The sequence below is a fragment of the Anopheles gambiae genome, chromosome 2, assembly GCF_943734735.2.
Source record: "Anopheles gambiae chromosome 2, idAnoGambNW_F1_1, whole genome shotgun sequence".
Taxonomy (NCBI): domain Eukaryota; kingdom Metazoa; phylum Arthropoda; class Insecta; order Diptera; family Culicidae; genus Anopheles; species Anopheles gambiae.
In genome coordinates, this window is record NC_064601.1 from 65,007,992 (window position 1) to 65,019,486 (window position 11,495).

An 11,495-nucleotide genomic window follows, 5' to 3' on the forward strand; every position below is an offset into this window, starting at 1 on the left:
CCACTGTTTGGGGCTTGGAAAAGTAATCTGTAATGGCTTTTTGGTAAAAGTAAGGCTTAGCCCTCTACGTTACGCTAGCGTTACGCGTAACGCCTGTTTATCACAAACCCAAGCAACATTTTTGAACGCCTGTTTTAACCGCCGTGGATGAGCAAATTAATAGATTATCATGTCTTAATATTGCTTATTTTTACATGATAGGGGGCCCTCACGATTCTAGTTAGTTTTTTGTATGGAGTTTGACAGTTGGAGGCAGAAATCATGTAAACAATCCATACAAAACCACACAAAAAACTAGCCTGCGATTTTCAGTCTAGAAAATTTTAGCCTAAAAGCTAGAATTAGATTCGAGTACCTGCTCGAAAACACGGGTTTGTTTACATTTATCCCAAGGTGCATTAAAGAGATCAGGTGGTGGAATCTGGAATCAAAGTGTATGTAGTACAGGTGGTCTCATAGCATTTTTTATAACCAAATTTAAATATCACTTTTTGACAGAACGAGTGAAAACTTTTGCTCGAACGAGCTTTCTGGAGGCTTGACGAATACTCAAAACACTCTTACAACCCAATTGACATTTTCGAGCACGAATAATCGGGAATTCGAGCAAATTCCCTTAAACTGGAGCCTTAAACTTCCCTTAAACTGCACCAGTTTAAGGGAATTCAGGAAAAGTCCTTTGAAATCAACAGTGATGCGGATTTTTCGTTACTTTTTTCTAGATTCGCTCGGGAACGATGTTTCCTATCGTTATAGTTGGTCATGTTCCCACTTTATTCTTAAATAATATCCATTTTTTATAAAATAACGTCACACAAAATTAGCTTTTGTTTTGCATCAAAAAACCATAGCTATGAATGAAAAATGACCTCGACGGCATTGTCCATCGATAGAGGAGCGTCTAATTTACGAAAACACCATATCTTGGCGCTTTCAACACACTTGACCATACACAAATCGACAATTTCAAGCGTATCGAGTACTAATCAAGCAGATATGGGAAAACAATTTCGAGCAAATGTCACTTGGGAATCTTCATTCAGAAGCAGAAGCGATAAAAATCAGCCTTCCAAATTCATACACCTTGAGATAAGCCCACCTGTATATTATACTCACTTAGATAGCTGCTCGAAAACTGCTATACAATGCAAACAGCTGACAGGCTGAAATTTCAGCCTACGAGCTTCAAACGGAAAGGGCCCCATAATTAGAAAAGCAACAATTTTTGAACAAACATAAAAAAGAAAATCAATTGCTAATAAAGATAACACTCATTGATAATTCATGAGTATAAATAAATTAAATTATAGGCTATCATTTTTAACAGCAATCAGAGTTGTAGAGCAAATTCACGTAATATAATTATAACAATCTTACACATAAAAAATGGTTACTTATAAAAATGATTATTTATTTATTTTCCCAGCTATTGATAAAGCAGGATAATGAAATACATACAAGTATTTACTACCTTAATTAACCTCAATTTAAAAAAGAGCCCTCGCACCTAAAGTAAAGTTTATTCAAAATAGTCGGAAACATAGATTGAATAGGTAATAATTATATTTCATATACATTATTAATTTATTAATAATTTTAATATTTTATACTTTCTAATCATAGGAAATGTTACTAAAATTGAAAGCTTTTGGGGTGTTTATGAACTTCCTTCTTTCAGACTATTTTTCATAAATCATAGTGCAGCAATGAAAAATATTAAAACTCTAATTATTTAAAAATGAAATCTCGTAGAAATCGATTCATCTTAAAGCAATTAACTTGTTTTTCAACGCAGTTTAAAATATTTTTTATTCAAATAATGCACACTGGTCGGTCGCGTGGATGACAAAATCCCGTTTTCAAATCGTTTTCAAGCATCGTTTCGCAGTCTTGCGATTGACTCCTGCAGATTCATCAAAGTGTCTCGCGGCCTTGAGTTCTATAGGAAAAACCTGTAAAAAAAGCTGACTAGAATCCTGAAGGGCCCCTTTGATAGTTACAGTCTGAACTCACTGGTTAAACTTCGATTCCCTGTCAACTATTGAATATGTGCTTTTTGTTTGGCACGTTTTTCCGTACAAAACTTTTCTGAATTTTTTCTCGACAAGCCATGAGGTTTTTGTGAATTTTTCAAAAACCGGGTTTTCCATACAAACGCATGCTTTTAATTGAACTGTCAGCCAACTATCGAGCGTTCAACTAAAAAGCATGCCAACTAAAAAGCGTTCAACTATTGAATTCTGATAGTATTTGAGCAAATTGTACTGTCTTGACACATCGATCATCAAATGCAAAATTAATTCCCCTCTGGTCGAACTGCATATTTTTTTAAGAACGTTTAAAATTGTAACATACAGTCAGAATTATATCTAATAATTGCTAAACCTTATCACGCTAAGCAAAAATGCACGAAAATAAATAATATTTTGGCGGAAAACGTGAAGCGTGAAATTAGACTTATGCGGAAAATCGAGATACGTGGTATTTCGTGACCGTTTTCGGTCCCCATTAACCGTGTATCTCGGGGACCGCCTGTATAGCGAAATCGCGTATATCGGGAAACACCTGTAAAATAGAAAAAGTAGCATCACAAATAAAATGGGAGAGTATGATGAGAAATAAGAGAGACACAAAGATACATCGGAAAGGAATTATCGAGACAGGGACAGGGAGAGCCACATTGGAGAGCTACGAGAAGAAGTGAGCCACATGGGCAGTAATATCGATTCAGTACGAATAAGCGAGACATACTGTTTGTTTAGAGGCACGATGGTTTTAAGATCACGGAAAGACATTCCGAAAAAATATCAGAGAGCATATATTTATTTTTCTAGGGGTTAACAGAAAACCAACGTAACACAATTTTTATATTAAAAAAATATTATAAATTTACCTATCGCATGGAATTTGCAGAAAGAGCTCAAACGTAAGAGCACGAATAAATAGTCTTTTTTTTGTACTGAGACTCCAATTACTTCATTCGCCTTTGAACAATACTTTGTCATTTGATTCACTGATAACATACACATTCATTTATATCTATCCAACCGTAAAATAACCTTTTTACCCTATAAACGGTGTGCCTATTTTTGCTCTGGTGGATATTACCTAGTTTTTTTATAAAAGGGGCGCAACGCAACTTTCAATCGAGCAAAGCAAGCGCCGGTACAATTCAAACAATTTTGACACGCACACTATGACACAGGCACGCAGTAACATTAGGCCATCCATAGAAACACATGAACACAGGCGCACCCACCGCTCACTCAACAGTATTTTCACGCACATCATTACCAAATGACTGAAACGCGGCATGATTGACGAGTCGAATGCAGCGCGGATATTGTTTTCTCATCGTGGCGTGCACGTTTGATTTTGTCTGTGTAGGTTCATTATGATATTTCTCTCACTTCACAGCATGAATAGGAATAAAAAAATACTGTTCTTGAACGATACCCTAGCAATCACTCATCCGGGCGGTGGTACAGGCAAGAAGCGAAAATCGAATATCATACGCGTCTCTAATGTTGATACGTACACCGGTTTAATATTGCTAACGCTCTCAGCGGAACGATGTGAACAAATGTCCTCAACATAAAGTTTGAACCAACTCCAGAACATGTATGGCTCAATTTAGCTACTTTAGCCTGATTGACCATTCACAATAACAAAACAATTACGAATAAATAAATTTTATACTTAATTGATATATGGAATAAAACTCAACAGGATATAATAACAAAGCATAATGACTACCCGATTCATGATGAGTGCAATGTACAATTCCGACTCCAAAAAGTTGATAGATACGGACGAGTCGGAAAGTACGTTGTTCTATAAAAAAAAAAATTGGAATCGGTAGAATATTTTATTCGTCATGCTACTGAACTAATTAAAAACAAGAGAAGTTGATTCTTACATGCGAAACCAGATCGAAGCATTCTTACGAAATATACGCGGAATACAAAGCACAACTATTACCGTTCATCCTCTGTAATTCTTTACATCAATAATATGGAATGTTTCCTTTTTAAGTTGCACTGATATTAACTTCACTAAACCCATATAAAAAATAAAGTAACACGGCATAACTGCACTTAATAATATTGAATTTGGCGAACACGTAAGTGCCCAGTTTAAAATCACATTTTACCTAAAACTCCCCACCTCTTTTGAAGCCAACAAGCATACGCTTCACTATCACAAAAACTCCGTGAACTTTTATCGAACTGTGAACCGATATAGAGGCTTGATCCTCTAATAGCTCAATATCGCTAAATTACACATTTAACATTAATTCGTACAAATATGGTCATTCACGGATGTTTCAAATGATATTTTCACATATTATCATTATTACAATTTTACTCACAGCGGACTTGCCAACATAGACGCCATCAATTTTTTTCAACACTGGCAGCCATTTTGAAAAAGGTTCAGACAATATATGTCATTGAAACACACAGAGAACACATATGGTCAACACTAGGACGTTTCATGATTCACACTGTGCCGCTGATCTTGATAGGGTCATGTCTATGCTCAATTCCCACAACCAAATTCAAGCAGTCTACGAGATCGTCTCAGAGATCCCCAGCCAGACAAATCGGACTAAAATAATCCCTATCCTTTCGCTACATTATTGGTAATTTAAGAGTAGGGTAAACAGTTTTCGGCACGCTAGTGCATCAGTTTCACAAAAACTGCTCAAAAATAAACATTTTTTTATTATTTTTCATGAAAGTAATGTTATTCTGGTTGATAAACTATCAAAATATGTTACACTATTTTTTATTTGCCGGTTCAAAGCCCTTTTTCATAAATATTCGTAAAATGCAAACATTGCTTTTGCTCCTAGGGTAACTGTACAGGCGGTCCCCGAGATACACGGTACCTCTTATACGCGGATTCGGAGATACGCGGTTTTCTAAATTTGACAATTCTTTGAGCAAATTGTACTGATTTGACACATCAATTTTAAATTGCCAAATAATTTCCGTTTTGATCGAATGTTAAAAACTATTTCAAATGGTTTAAAACTGTTATATTCAGTCAGAATCATATCAACTAATTCATAAAGTAACTATAACCTCCCCCTACTTGCAAAATTACACGACCATTATTGATATTTTAGCTGGAAACCACGAGATTCGACTTACGCGGAAATTCGAGATACGCGGTATTTTGTGGCCGTTTTCGGTCCCCATTAACCGTGTATCTCGGGGACCGCCTGTACCAGTTTTCGGCAGTGTACCTATTTTCGGCAGGGTAGCTAAAAACGTGAAATTCTGCACGAATGTGGTAAAAAATTTCACAAAACACAATTTTGTAGTGAAAGTGTAATTATTTGATATTCACATACGAAGTTTCACACCATTTTATTACGTATTTTTCAAAATATCAAATAAATTGTGCTTTTTTTCGGCAACTTTGCTGTCAGCCAATGGTTCGGCAAGTTTTGTGATTAAGAGAATCAGAACAGTAAAACAATGAAAAAGTGGTGTATATTAAAGATTTTATGCTTATTTAATTTATTCTAACTGGTTCGGAATTTTAAAATCACGATAAACAAGTTATTTTTCACTTTAAATGCTGCCGAAAATAGGTACACAGTAAATGTTCATTTTTGACAGCTCAATGTTGTGGGCTCCTGCCGAAACTCGAAACAATAACACACCTTGGATTTGGCTGAATATTTCTTTAAAAATTGATCAGAACACTACAATGCGTATATCGACACATAATATGACCTTTCTTGTACCAAATATCACCAATTTTACGACAAACAATGCACTAACTTAAGAGAAAAATAAATATTTGTAAGCCAATTCGCACCGTACGCTATAACCATCAAACTGTCAATGGCTGCTCTGTTTAAACGTCGCATCAAAATGGAAATCAAAACGGGCCAAAATAAGCAACATAAAATTATTAATTAAAGTGCTTTTTAACATCAGTATTTGGAAAGTAAGAGTGTAAAATTGCTTTAAACATTTTTTTTGTACATATTTACATAGATAATAACATTTTCTGACCCGTATTCGCGCTGCCGAAAATAGGAACACAACCTGCCGAAAATAGGAACAAACTGACGAAAATAGGGTAACTGTACCAGTTTTCCACCAGGTAACTGTACCAGTAACTGTACTGTTGTGTGAAATTTTTTACCACATTCGTGCAGAATTTCACGTTTTTAGCTACCCTGCCGAAAATAGGTACACTGCCGAAAACTGGTACAGTTACTCTCCCAAATATCCAGCTCGTACTTTATAGCTGATTTAGGGCTGTTTAACGAAAAATCGTTCCGATGTCGTACTTTGTGGCTGATTAAGAGATAGACGGTACTTTGCGGAACTATGGAGCTTTTTAACAGGCACATGGTACTCTTTGGAACTTTGCGGCTGATTAATACTATGTGTAGGGTTCATGATGGAACTTTAAGGCTTGTTAAGAACGTGTACCGAACTTGGTGAAACTTCATAGCTTTTTAATGCATGACATCGGTACAAGGTGGGTCTTGTCAAAGTGTCGAAGACTGACGCCGTCAATCATCTGCTTTGCTGCTGTACAAGTTAGATGAGTTCTTTGAAGAAGGGATTTTGAAGGAAGTGATTGTGATTGTTCATTAAATTGTGATACGTTTCGTGTAATTTATGAATATTAAGGGTTTAAAAATATACACATGTACACAAACAAAACAAATCCTGTTGTTTATTTCATCGATGACACTTGCTTGAAAATAAAACACAAAGAAAAATAATCCCCGGCAGCGTAGCTTAAGGAAGCTGCTTAGGCGCTATTTAGAAGGACCGCCTGGAACTTTGATGAAACTTTTAAAAGAACCTCGGAAACCGAGAGAACGCACCGTGTGTTTCATATGGGAGCGGGAGAGAACCGTGGTACCGATTCTCTCCCCTTTTTTAAGCCTAGGAAATCTTCCATCGGCTTGATTCTAGGTTTTTACGCACACCATGATAAAAATTACCCACTCTTTGTTTGTAGGGGAGTTACGCGGTTTCTGCGGTCCCGACGAATCCGCGTAACTCGAATATCCGCGTAAGTCGAATTTCACTTTTTTGTCTAAAATACTATTGATTACTCGCAGTTTTTTTAATTTAATTTAGTACTTTTATACACTTTATCACTTATTTGATATGATTAGTGCAGAAAATTATAATATTTCTGGCTTTTAAGCGGTTTCAATTTGCTAGCATAAATGCAATTTATACCGAACTTGACGCAAATTGCACTGATTTGACATTTAATCTGTCAAATTTAGAAAACCGCGTACAGTAGAGCGTCGATTATCCGGGCAGCACGGGACCGGACGGTTGCCGGTTAATCGATTTGCACGGATAATGGTCCAAGAAATGTCAAACGCATATAAAACATATGAAATTCATTATTTTTATTATTAATTCACCTAGAATCAATCGATTAATCGTTAGTAGAATATTATTTTAATCAATAGCTGTAGGTTTAACAACTGTTCATGAACTTAAATGAATTTCGAAAATACCCTTAGACACTACAGAGCTGCACAAGAACCCAATTATCCCAATTGATTATCGCTGCAAATGTGCACCGTACGTATGAACACCTGTCAGATTTATGCGCACGGTTAAGCCGCCCGCCGGTTTATCCGTCCCCGGATTAATTAAAACATTTACCGACCCGTATTCGCGTTGCCGAAAATAGGACCAAACTGCCGAAAATAGGAACAAAAACAGTGTTTGTATTTTCATGAATATCGCTAGAAAATGCATTTAAAACGGTAAATAAAAAATAGCTCAACATAATACGATAGTTTATCGTTCAAAATAACGTCACTTTCATGAAAAGTAATAAAAATTGTAAGTGTACAAGCAGTTTTTGTAAAACTGCTGCACTAACCTGCCCAATACTGGTACATTTACCCTAGTTATTGAATAAAATAATATTCTACTTGTTGTGGGCAGCCGTGCGTACAGTTCCGCTGCCACCGGTCAACGTCCAGGGGGACAACAGTGTGTACACGCACACTGTCGCACACACTAAGCGTGCAAGGCTTAGTGTGTGCCGAGCGCCGAGGCAGAGTGTGTTTGCGAGCCGATCGAGCAGGAGCTCTCGGCAGGGGCGCTCGGTGCGGCTGGCGCGCGGCCTACGTTTTAACGTGTTTGTATTTCGTGTATATTATTTATAATGCTAAAGTTTTAATATGTGTAAATAAAATAATAAGTGCAAAGAGCAGTTCACAACACTACCAACATCTATTAATTCAAAGTGAATTTATCATAAAACTATTGAATTTTATAATTTTTATATGAATTTGACATTTCTTGGACCATTATCCGTGCAAATCGATTAACCAGTAACCGTCCGGTCACGAGCTGCCCGGATAATCGACGTTCTACTGTATTTGGATGATTTTAATAATATAACGATTACGAAAAATTAAGTTGAGATTGTTCCTACACACTTAAAAATATTTCACGACCTCGGTTAAAAAAACTGCCGAAATCCGTCGGCTCTTTCGATTCTTGCTGATATGTCAGTTGAAAAAACCCAGTAGCCGAAAATCAGTACCATTTAAAACTGAAATATCAGTTAAAAAAAATTTGAACCGAAACTCGGCAACACAACATGCCGAGCACATACGTTCAAAGTCCATATAATACAGAGGTCGATGCATAGCTCGATTTTGGTCCACCATTTTGAAAGCTTATTTTTGACAGTTAGATGAAAAAGCGTTCACAAACGATTTCAAACAACCTTACACTTTTCAGGCCTAATTGTGCATTTTGTGCTCAAAACTTAGTTTAACTATACATTTCTTTCTCATGAACGTGGCATGGAGTAGTTTTTTCAGTAATTCAACACTTAAAAATGACCACAATCAGAAATCTGGCCTCTTAGCTTTGACCCTCTTGAGCTGCACAAGATTTCGTCGTAATTTCGGGCACTGATCTTGTTGTAATTGATAATTTCACTATAATTCTATCTTTTCTTGATATCCGTCAACTTTTTAAAGTACAATATTACAAACAAACGATGTAAAAATCGCCGAAAATGCTTTCAGACCACTGCATGCACAACAACTAAAGCCTCAATGTATGCTACGATGAAACTATTGAAGCTTTTTCATCCAGCTGTCAAAACTTTCCCACGCTTTTTGATCAAATGTTCTGGACGACTCGACCTCTGTATTATATAGACTTTGACATACGTTAACACTGCTGTCACCGAGATAATCCGTCAAAATAACCGAGATTTCAGCTTTACTCAAGGTGGAATGTATAATGAGGTGTAGTTATAGCGGTTTTGGCGATCCCCCCCCTGGGCTCCGATTTTGACAGATGGTTTTCCGCTTGTATATGTATTGATGGATTATTTACGTTTTGCATGGTCAATATTTGGTGGAGATCAATTTGGGTGAATATCTTAGTTTATTAGAACACAGTCCGTGATTTAAAATGGAAATTTTCCTTCGAGAACTTGAAGCGTTCGCCAAAAGCGGAAAACTAACTGTCAGTTTTCTTCGTCAATTCTTCTTCCACCTAGCTGTCAAAACGGGCTTATAACTTGACCTGATATCTTTACGGTCTTTGGCTTTACTACTTGGATTAGCCGAGGCTCGGTATTCTATCTGTCATTCGCCATTCTGTTAATCTCGTGCTAATGAAACGAAAACCTTTCGGAGTGATGTTGTGATCCCAAGTGCCACAAATCCACTAAACGACCACTAAACGGCTTCAAAACGACTCAAGTTCTCTACCTAAACGGAATATAGAAAGACTTCGTTTAGCAGACGGCAAACGACTCATGCATTCTAAAATTAGCAAAAAAGCTGGTGGCGCTCTCTGTTGGTGGGATACCCCAACCAGTTGAGATTCAACGCTTGGAGGAGAGCTTTCTCATTTCCTCTGTACTGTTGTATGGTTTCGCATTGAAGTTATGCATCGCTAGAACTAGAACGGCGATACGATTGTTTAAATACTAAACTCCAACGGAAACCACCAGCACTGAAGCAAGTGAGATTTGAGTAATGGTCGTTGGTGTTTTTGATACCCACGTATCTGACCACACGACCATTCATATAGTTTTTTGCTCAGAAAGTTAGAAGGCTATATAGGTCATGATAAGATGAAACTTGTCGAAACACATTGCAAGAAAAGAATAGCAATATAATGATGAGTTGTAATACGCCATCTATTGATCAAACCAATGAAGCTGTGGAGCTTTCATTTTTTTCTATGGATATTCAATTTTCCAGTCGTTTAAGCTGAATCTGTGGCGCTTGGGATGTAAAATAAAAAATGTAAAAAAAGTGAAAATGAGTCTCTCAGCGTGAAAAAAACGAGAATCAGTAGCGTGCGCTCGAGCACAGGTATGGAGCGGGGTTGGGGCTAGGAAACTCCATCAACGCACGCAACCGGTGCTCTTCAGAGCGTCGCTCGGAGCAGTCCCTATTTAAGGATCAGATGTGGAAGCTAATCCGGTTGGTTCAACCTTTGCCAGACCGTTCAGACTTCCAGGATTCATTTCCGGTCACCTACACGAGGTAAGTATCAACACTCGATCACAAGAAATCTATAAAGGGTTCATTCAGACTTGTTTCACTCTGCCCGCTTTACCGTGCCTGTACCAGTGTCCGCTCCTTGTCCGGCTCATTTTCCTGTACCGGTACCACATCCAAACGCTGTGCCCCATCCGGCGGTTGAATCGGCGAATGTCCCAACGCTTTCCATCACATCAAAAAAACCCATTTGATACGCAAATAAAATCACTAAAATAAAAATAAAATGTTTTTATATTTAGCCGAAATCTCGATGTGCTCTACGAAAATCTCGGTTAAACGTAAACGTCAAAATAAAATGACATTAACCGAGATGTCGGCAACAGAAATTTAACCGAGATCTTTGCCGAGATCTCAGTTGTGCAGATCTCGGCAAAAATTAGCCGAGATTCGGCAAAATTTTTTAAGAGTGTACAAAACACCACACGTTTAGTTTGACAAATAAAATCGGATGCGTCGTCCGACGAAATTAATTTTTTTTATTGCGTCGTTCGACGAAATCGCACGTCGGAAGTTATCTGTCAAATTCCATATAAATTTTAACATGTCTATCCATAAAATCGCATCCGATGGAGCAAGGCAAGGGCTTTAGGGTGGTGGCAACGCTCATCGGATTCGATTTTATCGGACGCGAATTATATGGGATTTGACAGATAACGTCGGACGTGCGATTTCGTCGTCCGACGTTATCTGTCAAATCCCATATAAAAATTGACAGGCCGTCCGAAAAAATCAAGGATTTAAAAATATCATGGTGTGGCCTCTAGTGCATTTTGACAGTTCGTCACTTGACGTAAGGTCCCCAGGATTCAAACTTTGTTTACATTTATTAAATTTGTTCATATAATTTATCTACCCCATTTTTTCGATTAAATATTCTTTAAAAATATATTTTGCACTTTGCGAGTTTTTATTTAACATTAAAACATGGATTAAAGTG

At 37.2% G+C, this 11,495-nt stretch overlaps 1 protein-coding gene and 1 long non-coding RNA gene across 26 annotated transcripts in view; one reads left to right on the forward strand and one right to left on the reverse strand.

The window, feature by feature from the left end:
• The window catches only part of LOC1278566 (LIM domain-binding protein 2), a 30,471-nt gene extending 25,945 nt beyond the window's left edge, over positions 1 to 4,526 (reverse strand). For 4 of the 25 annotated variants that reach the window (XM_061651796.1, XM_061651795.1, XM_061651780.1 and 1 more), the window contains exon 1: positions 4,154 to 4,444. The gene's annotated coding sequence lies outside the window, so the exon portion shown is untranslated. Of the gene's footprint in view, positions 1 to 2,893; positions 3,095 to 3,919; positions 4,062 to 4,153 lie in introns of those variants that run through there. The other 21 variants (XM_061651801.1, XM_061651798.1, XM_061651790.1 and 18 more) reach the window with 20 other exon arrangements.
• Positions 4,527 to 9,490: 4,964 nt separating this feature from the next.
• On the forward strand, positions 9,491 to 10,782 carry LOC133392237 (uncharacterized). The gene is made up of 2 exons (XR_009765554.1): positions 9,491 to 10,540; positions 10,628 to 10,782. It is a non-coding gene; the product is annotated as an uncharacterized LOC133392237 (long non-coding RNA).
• The last annotated feature ends 713 nt before the right edge of the window (positions 10,783 to 11,495 follow it).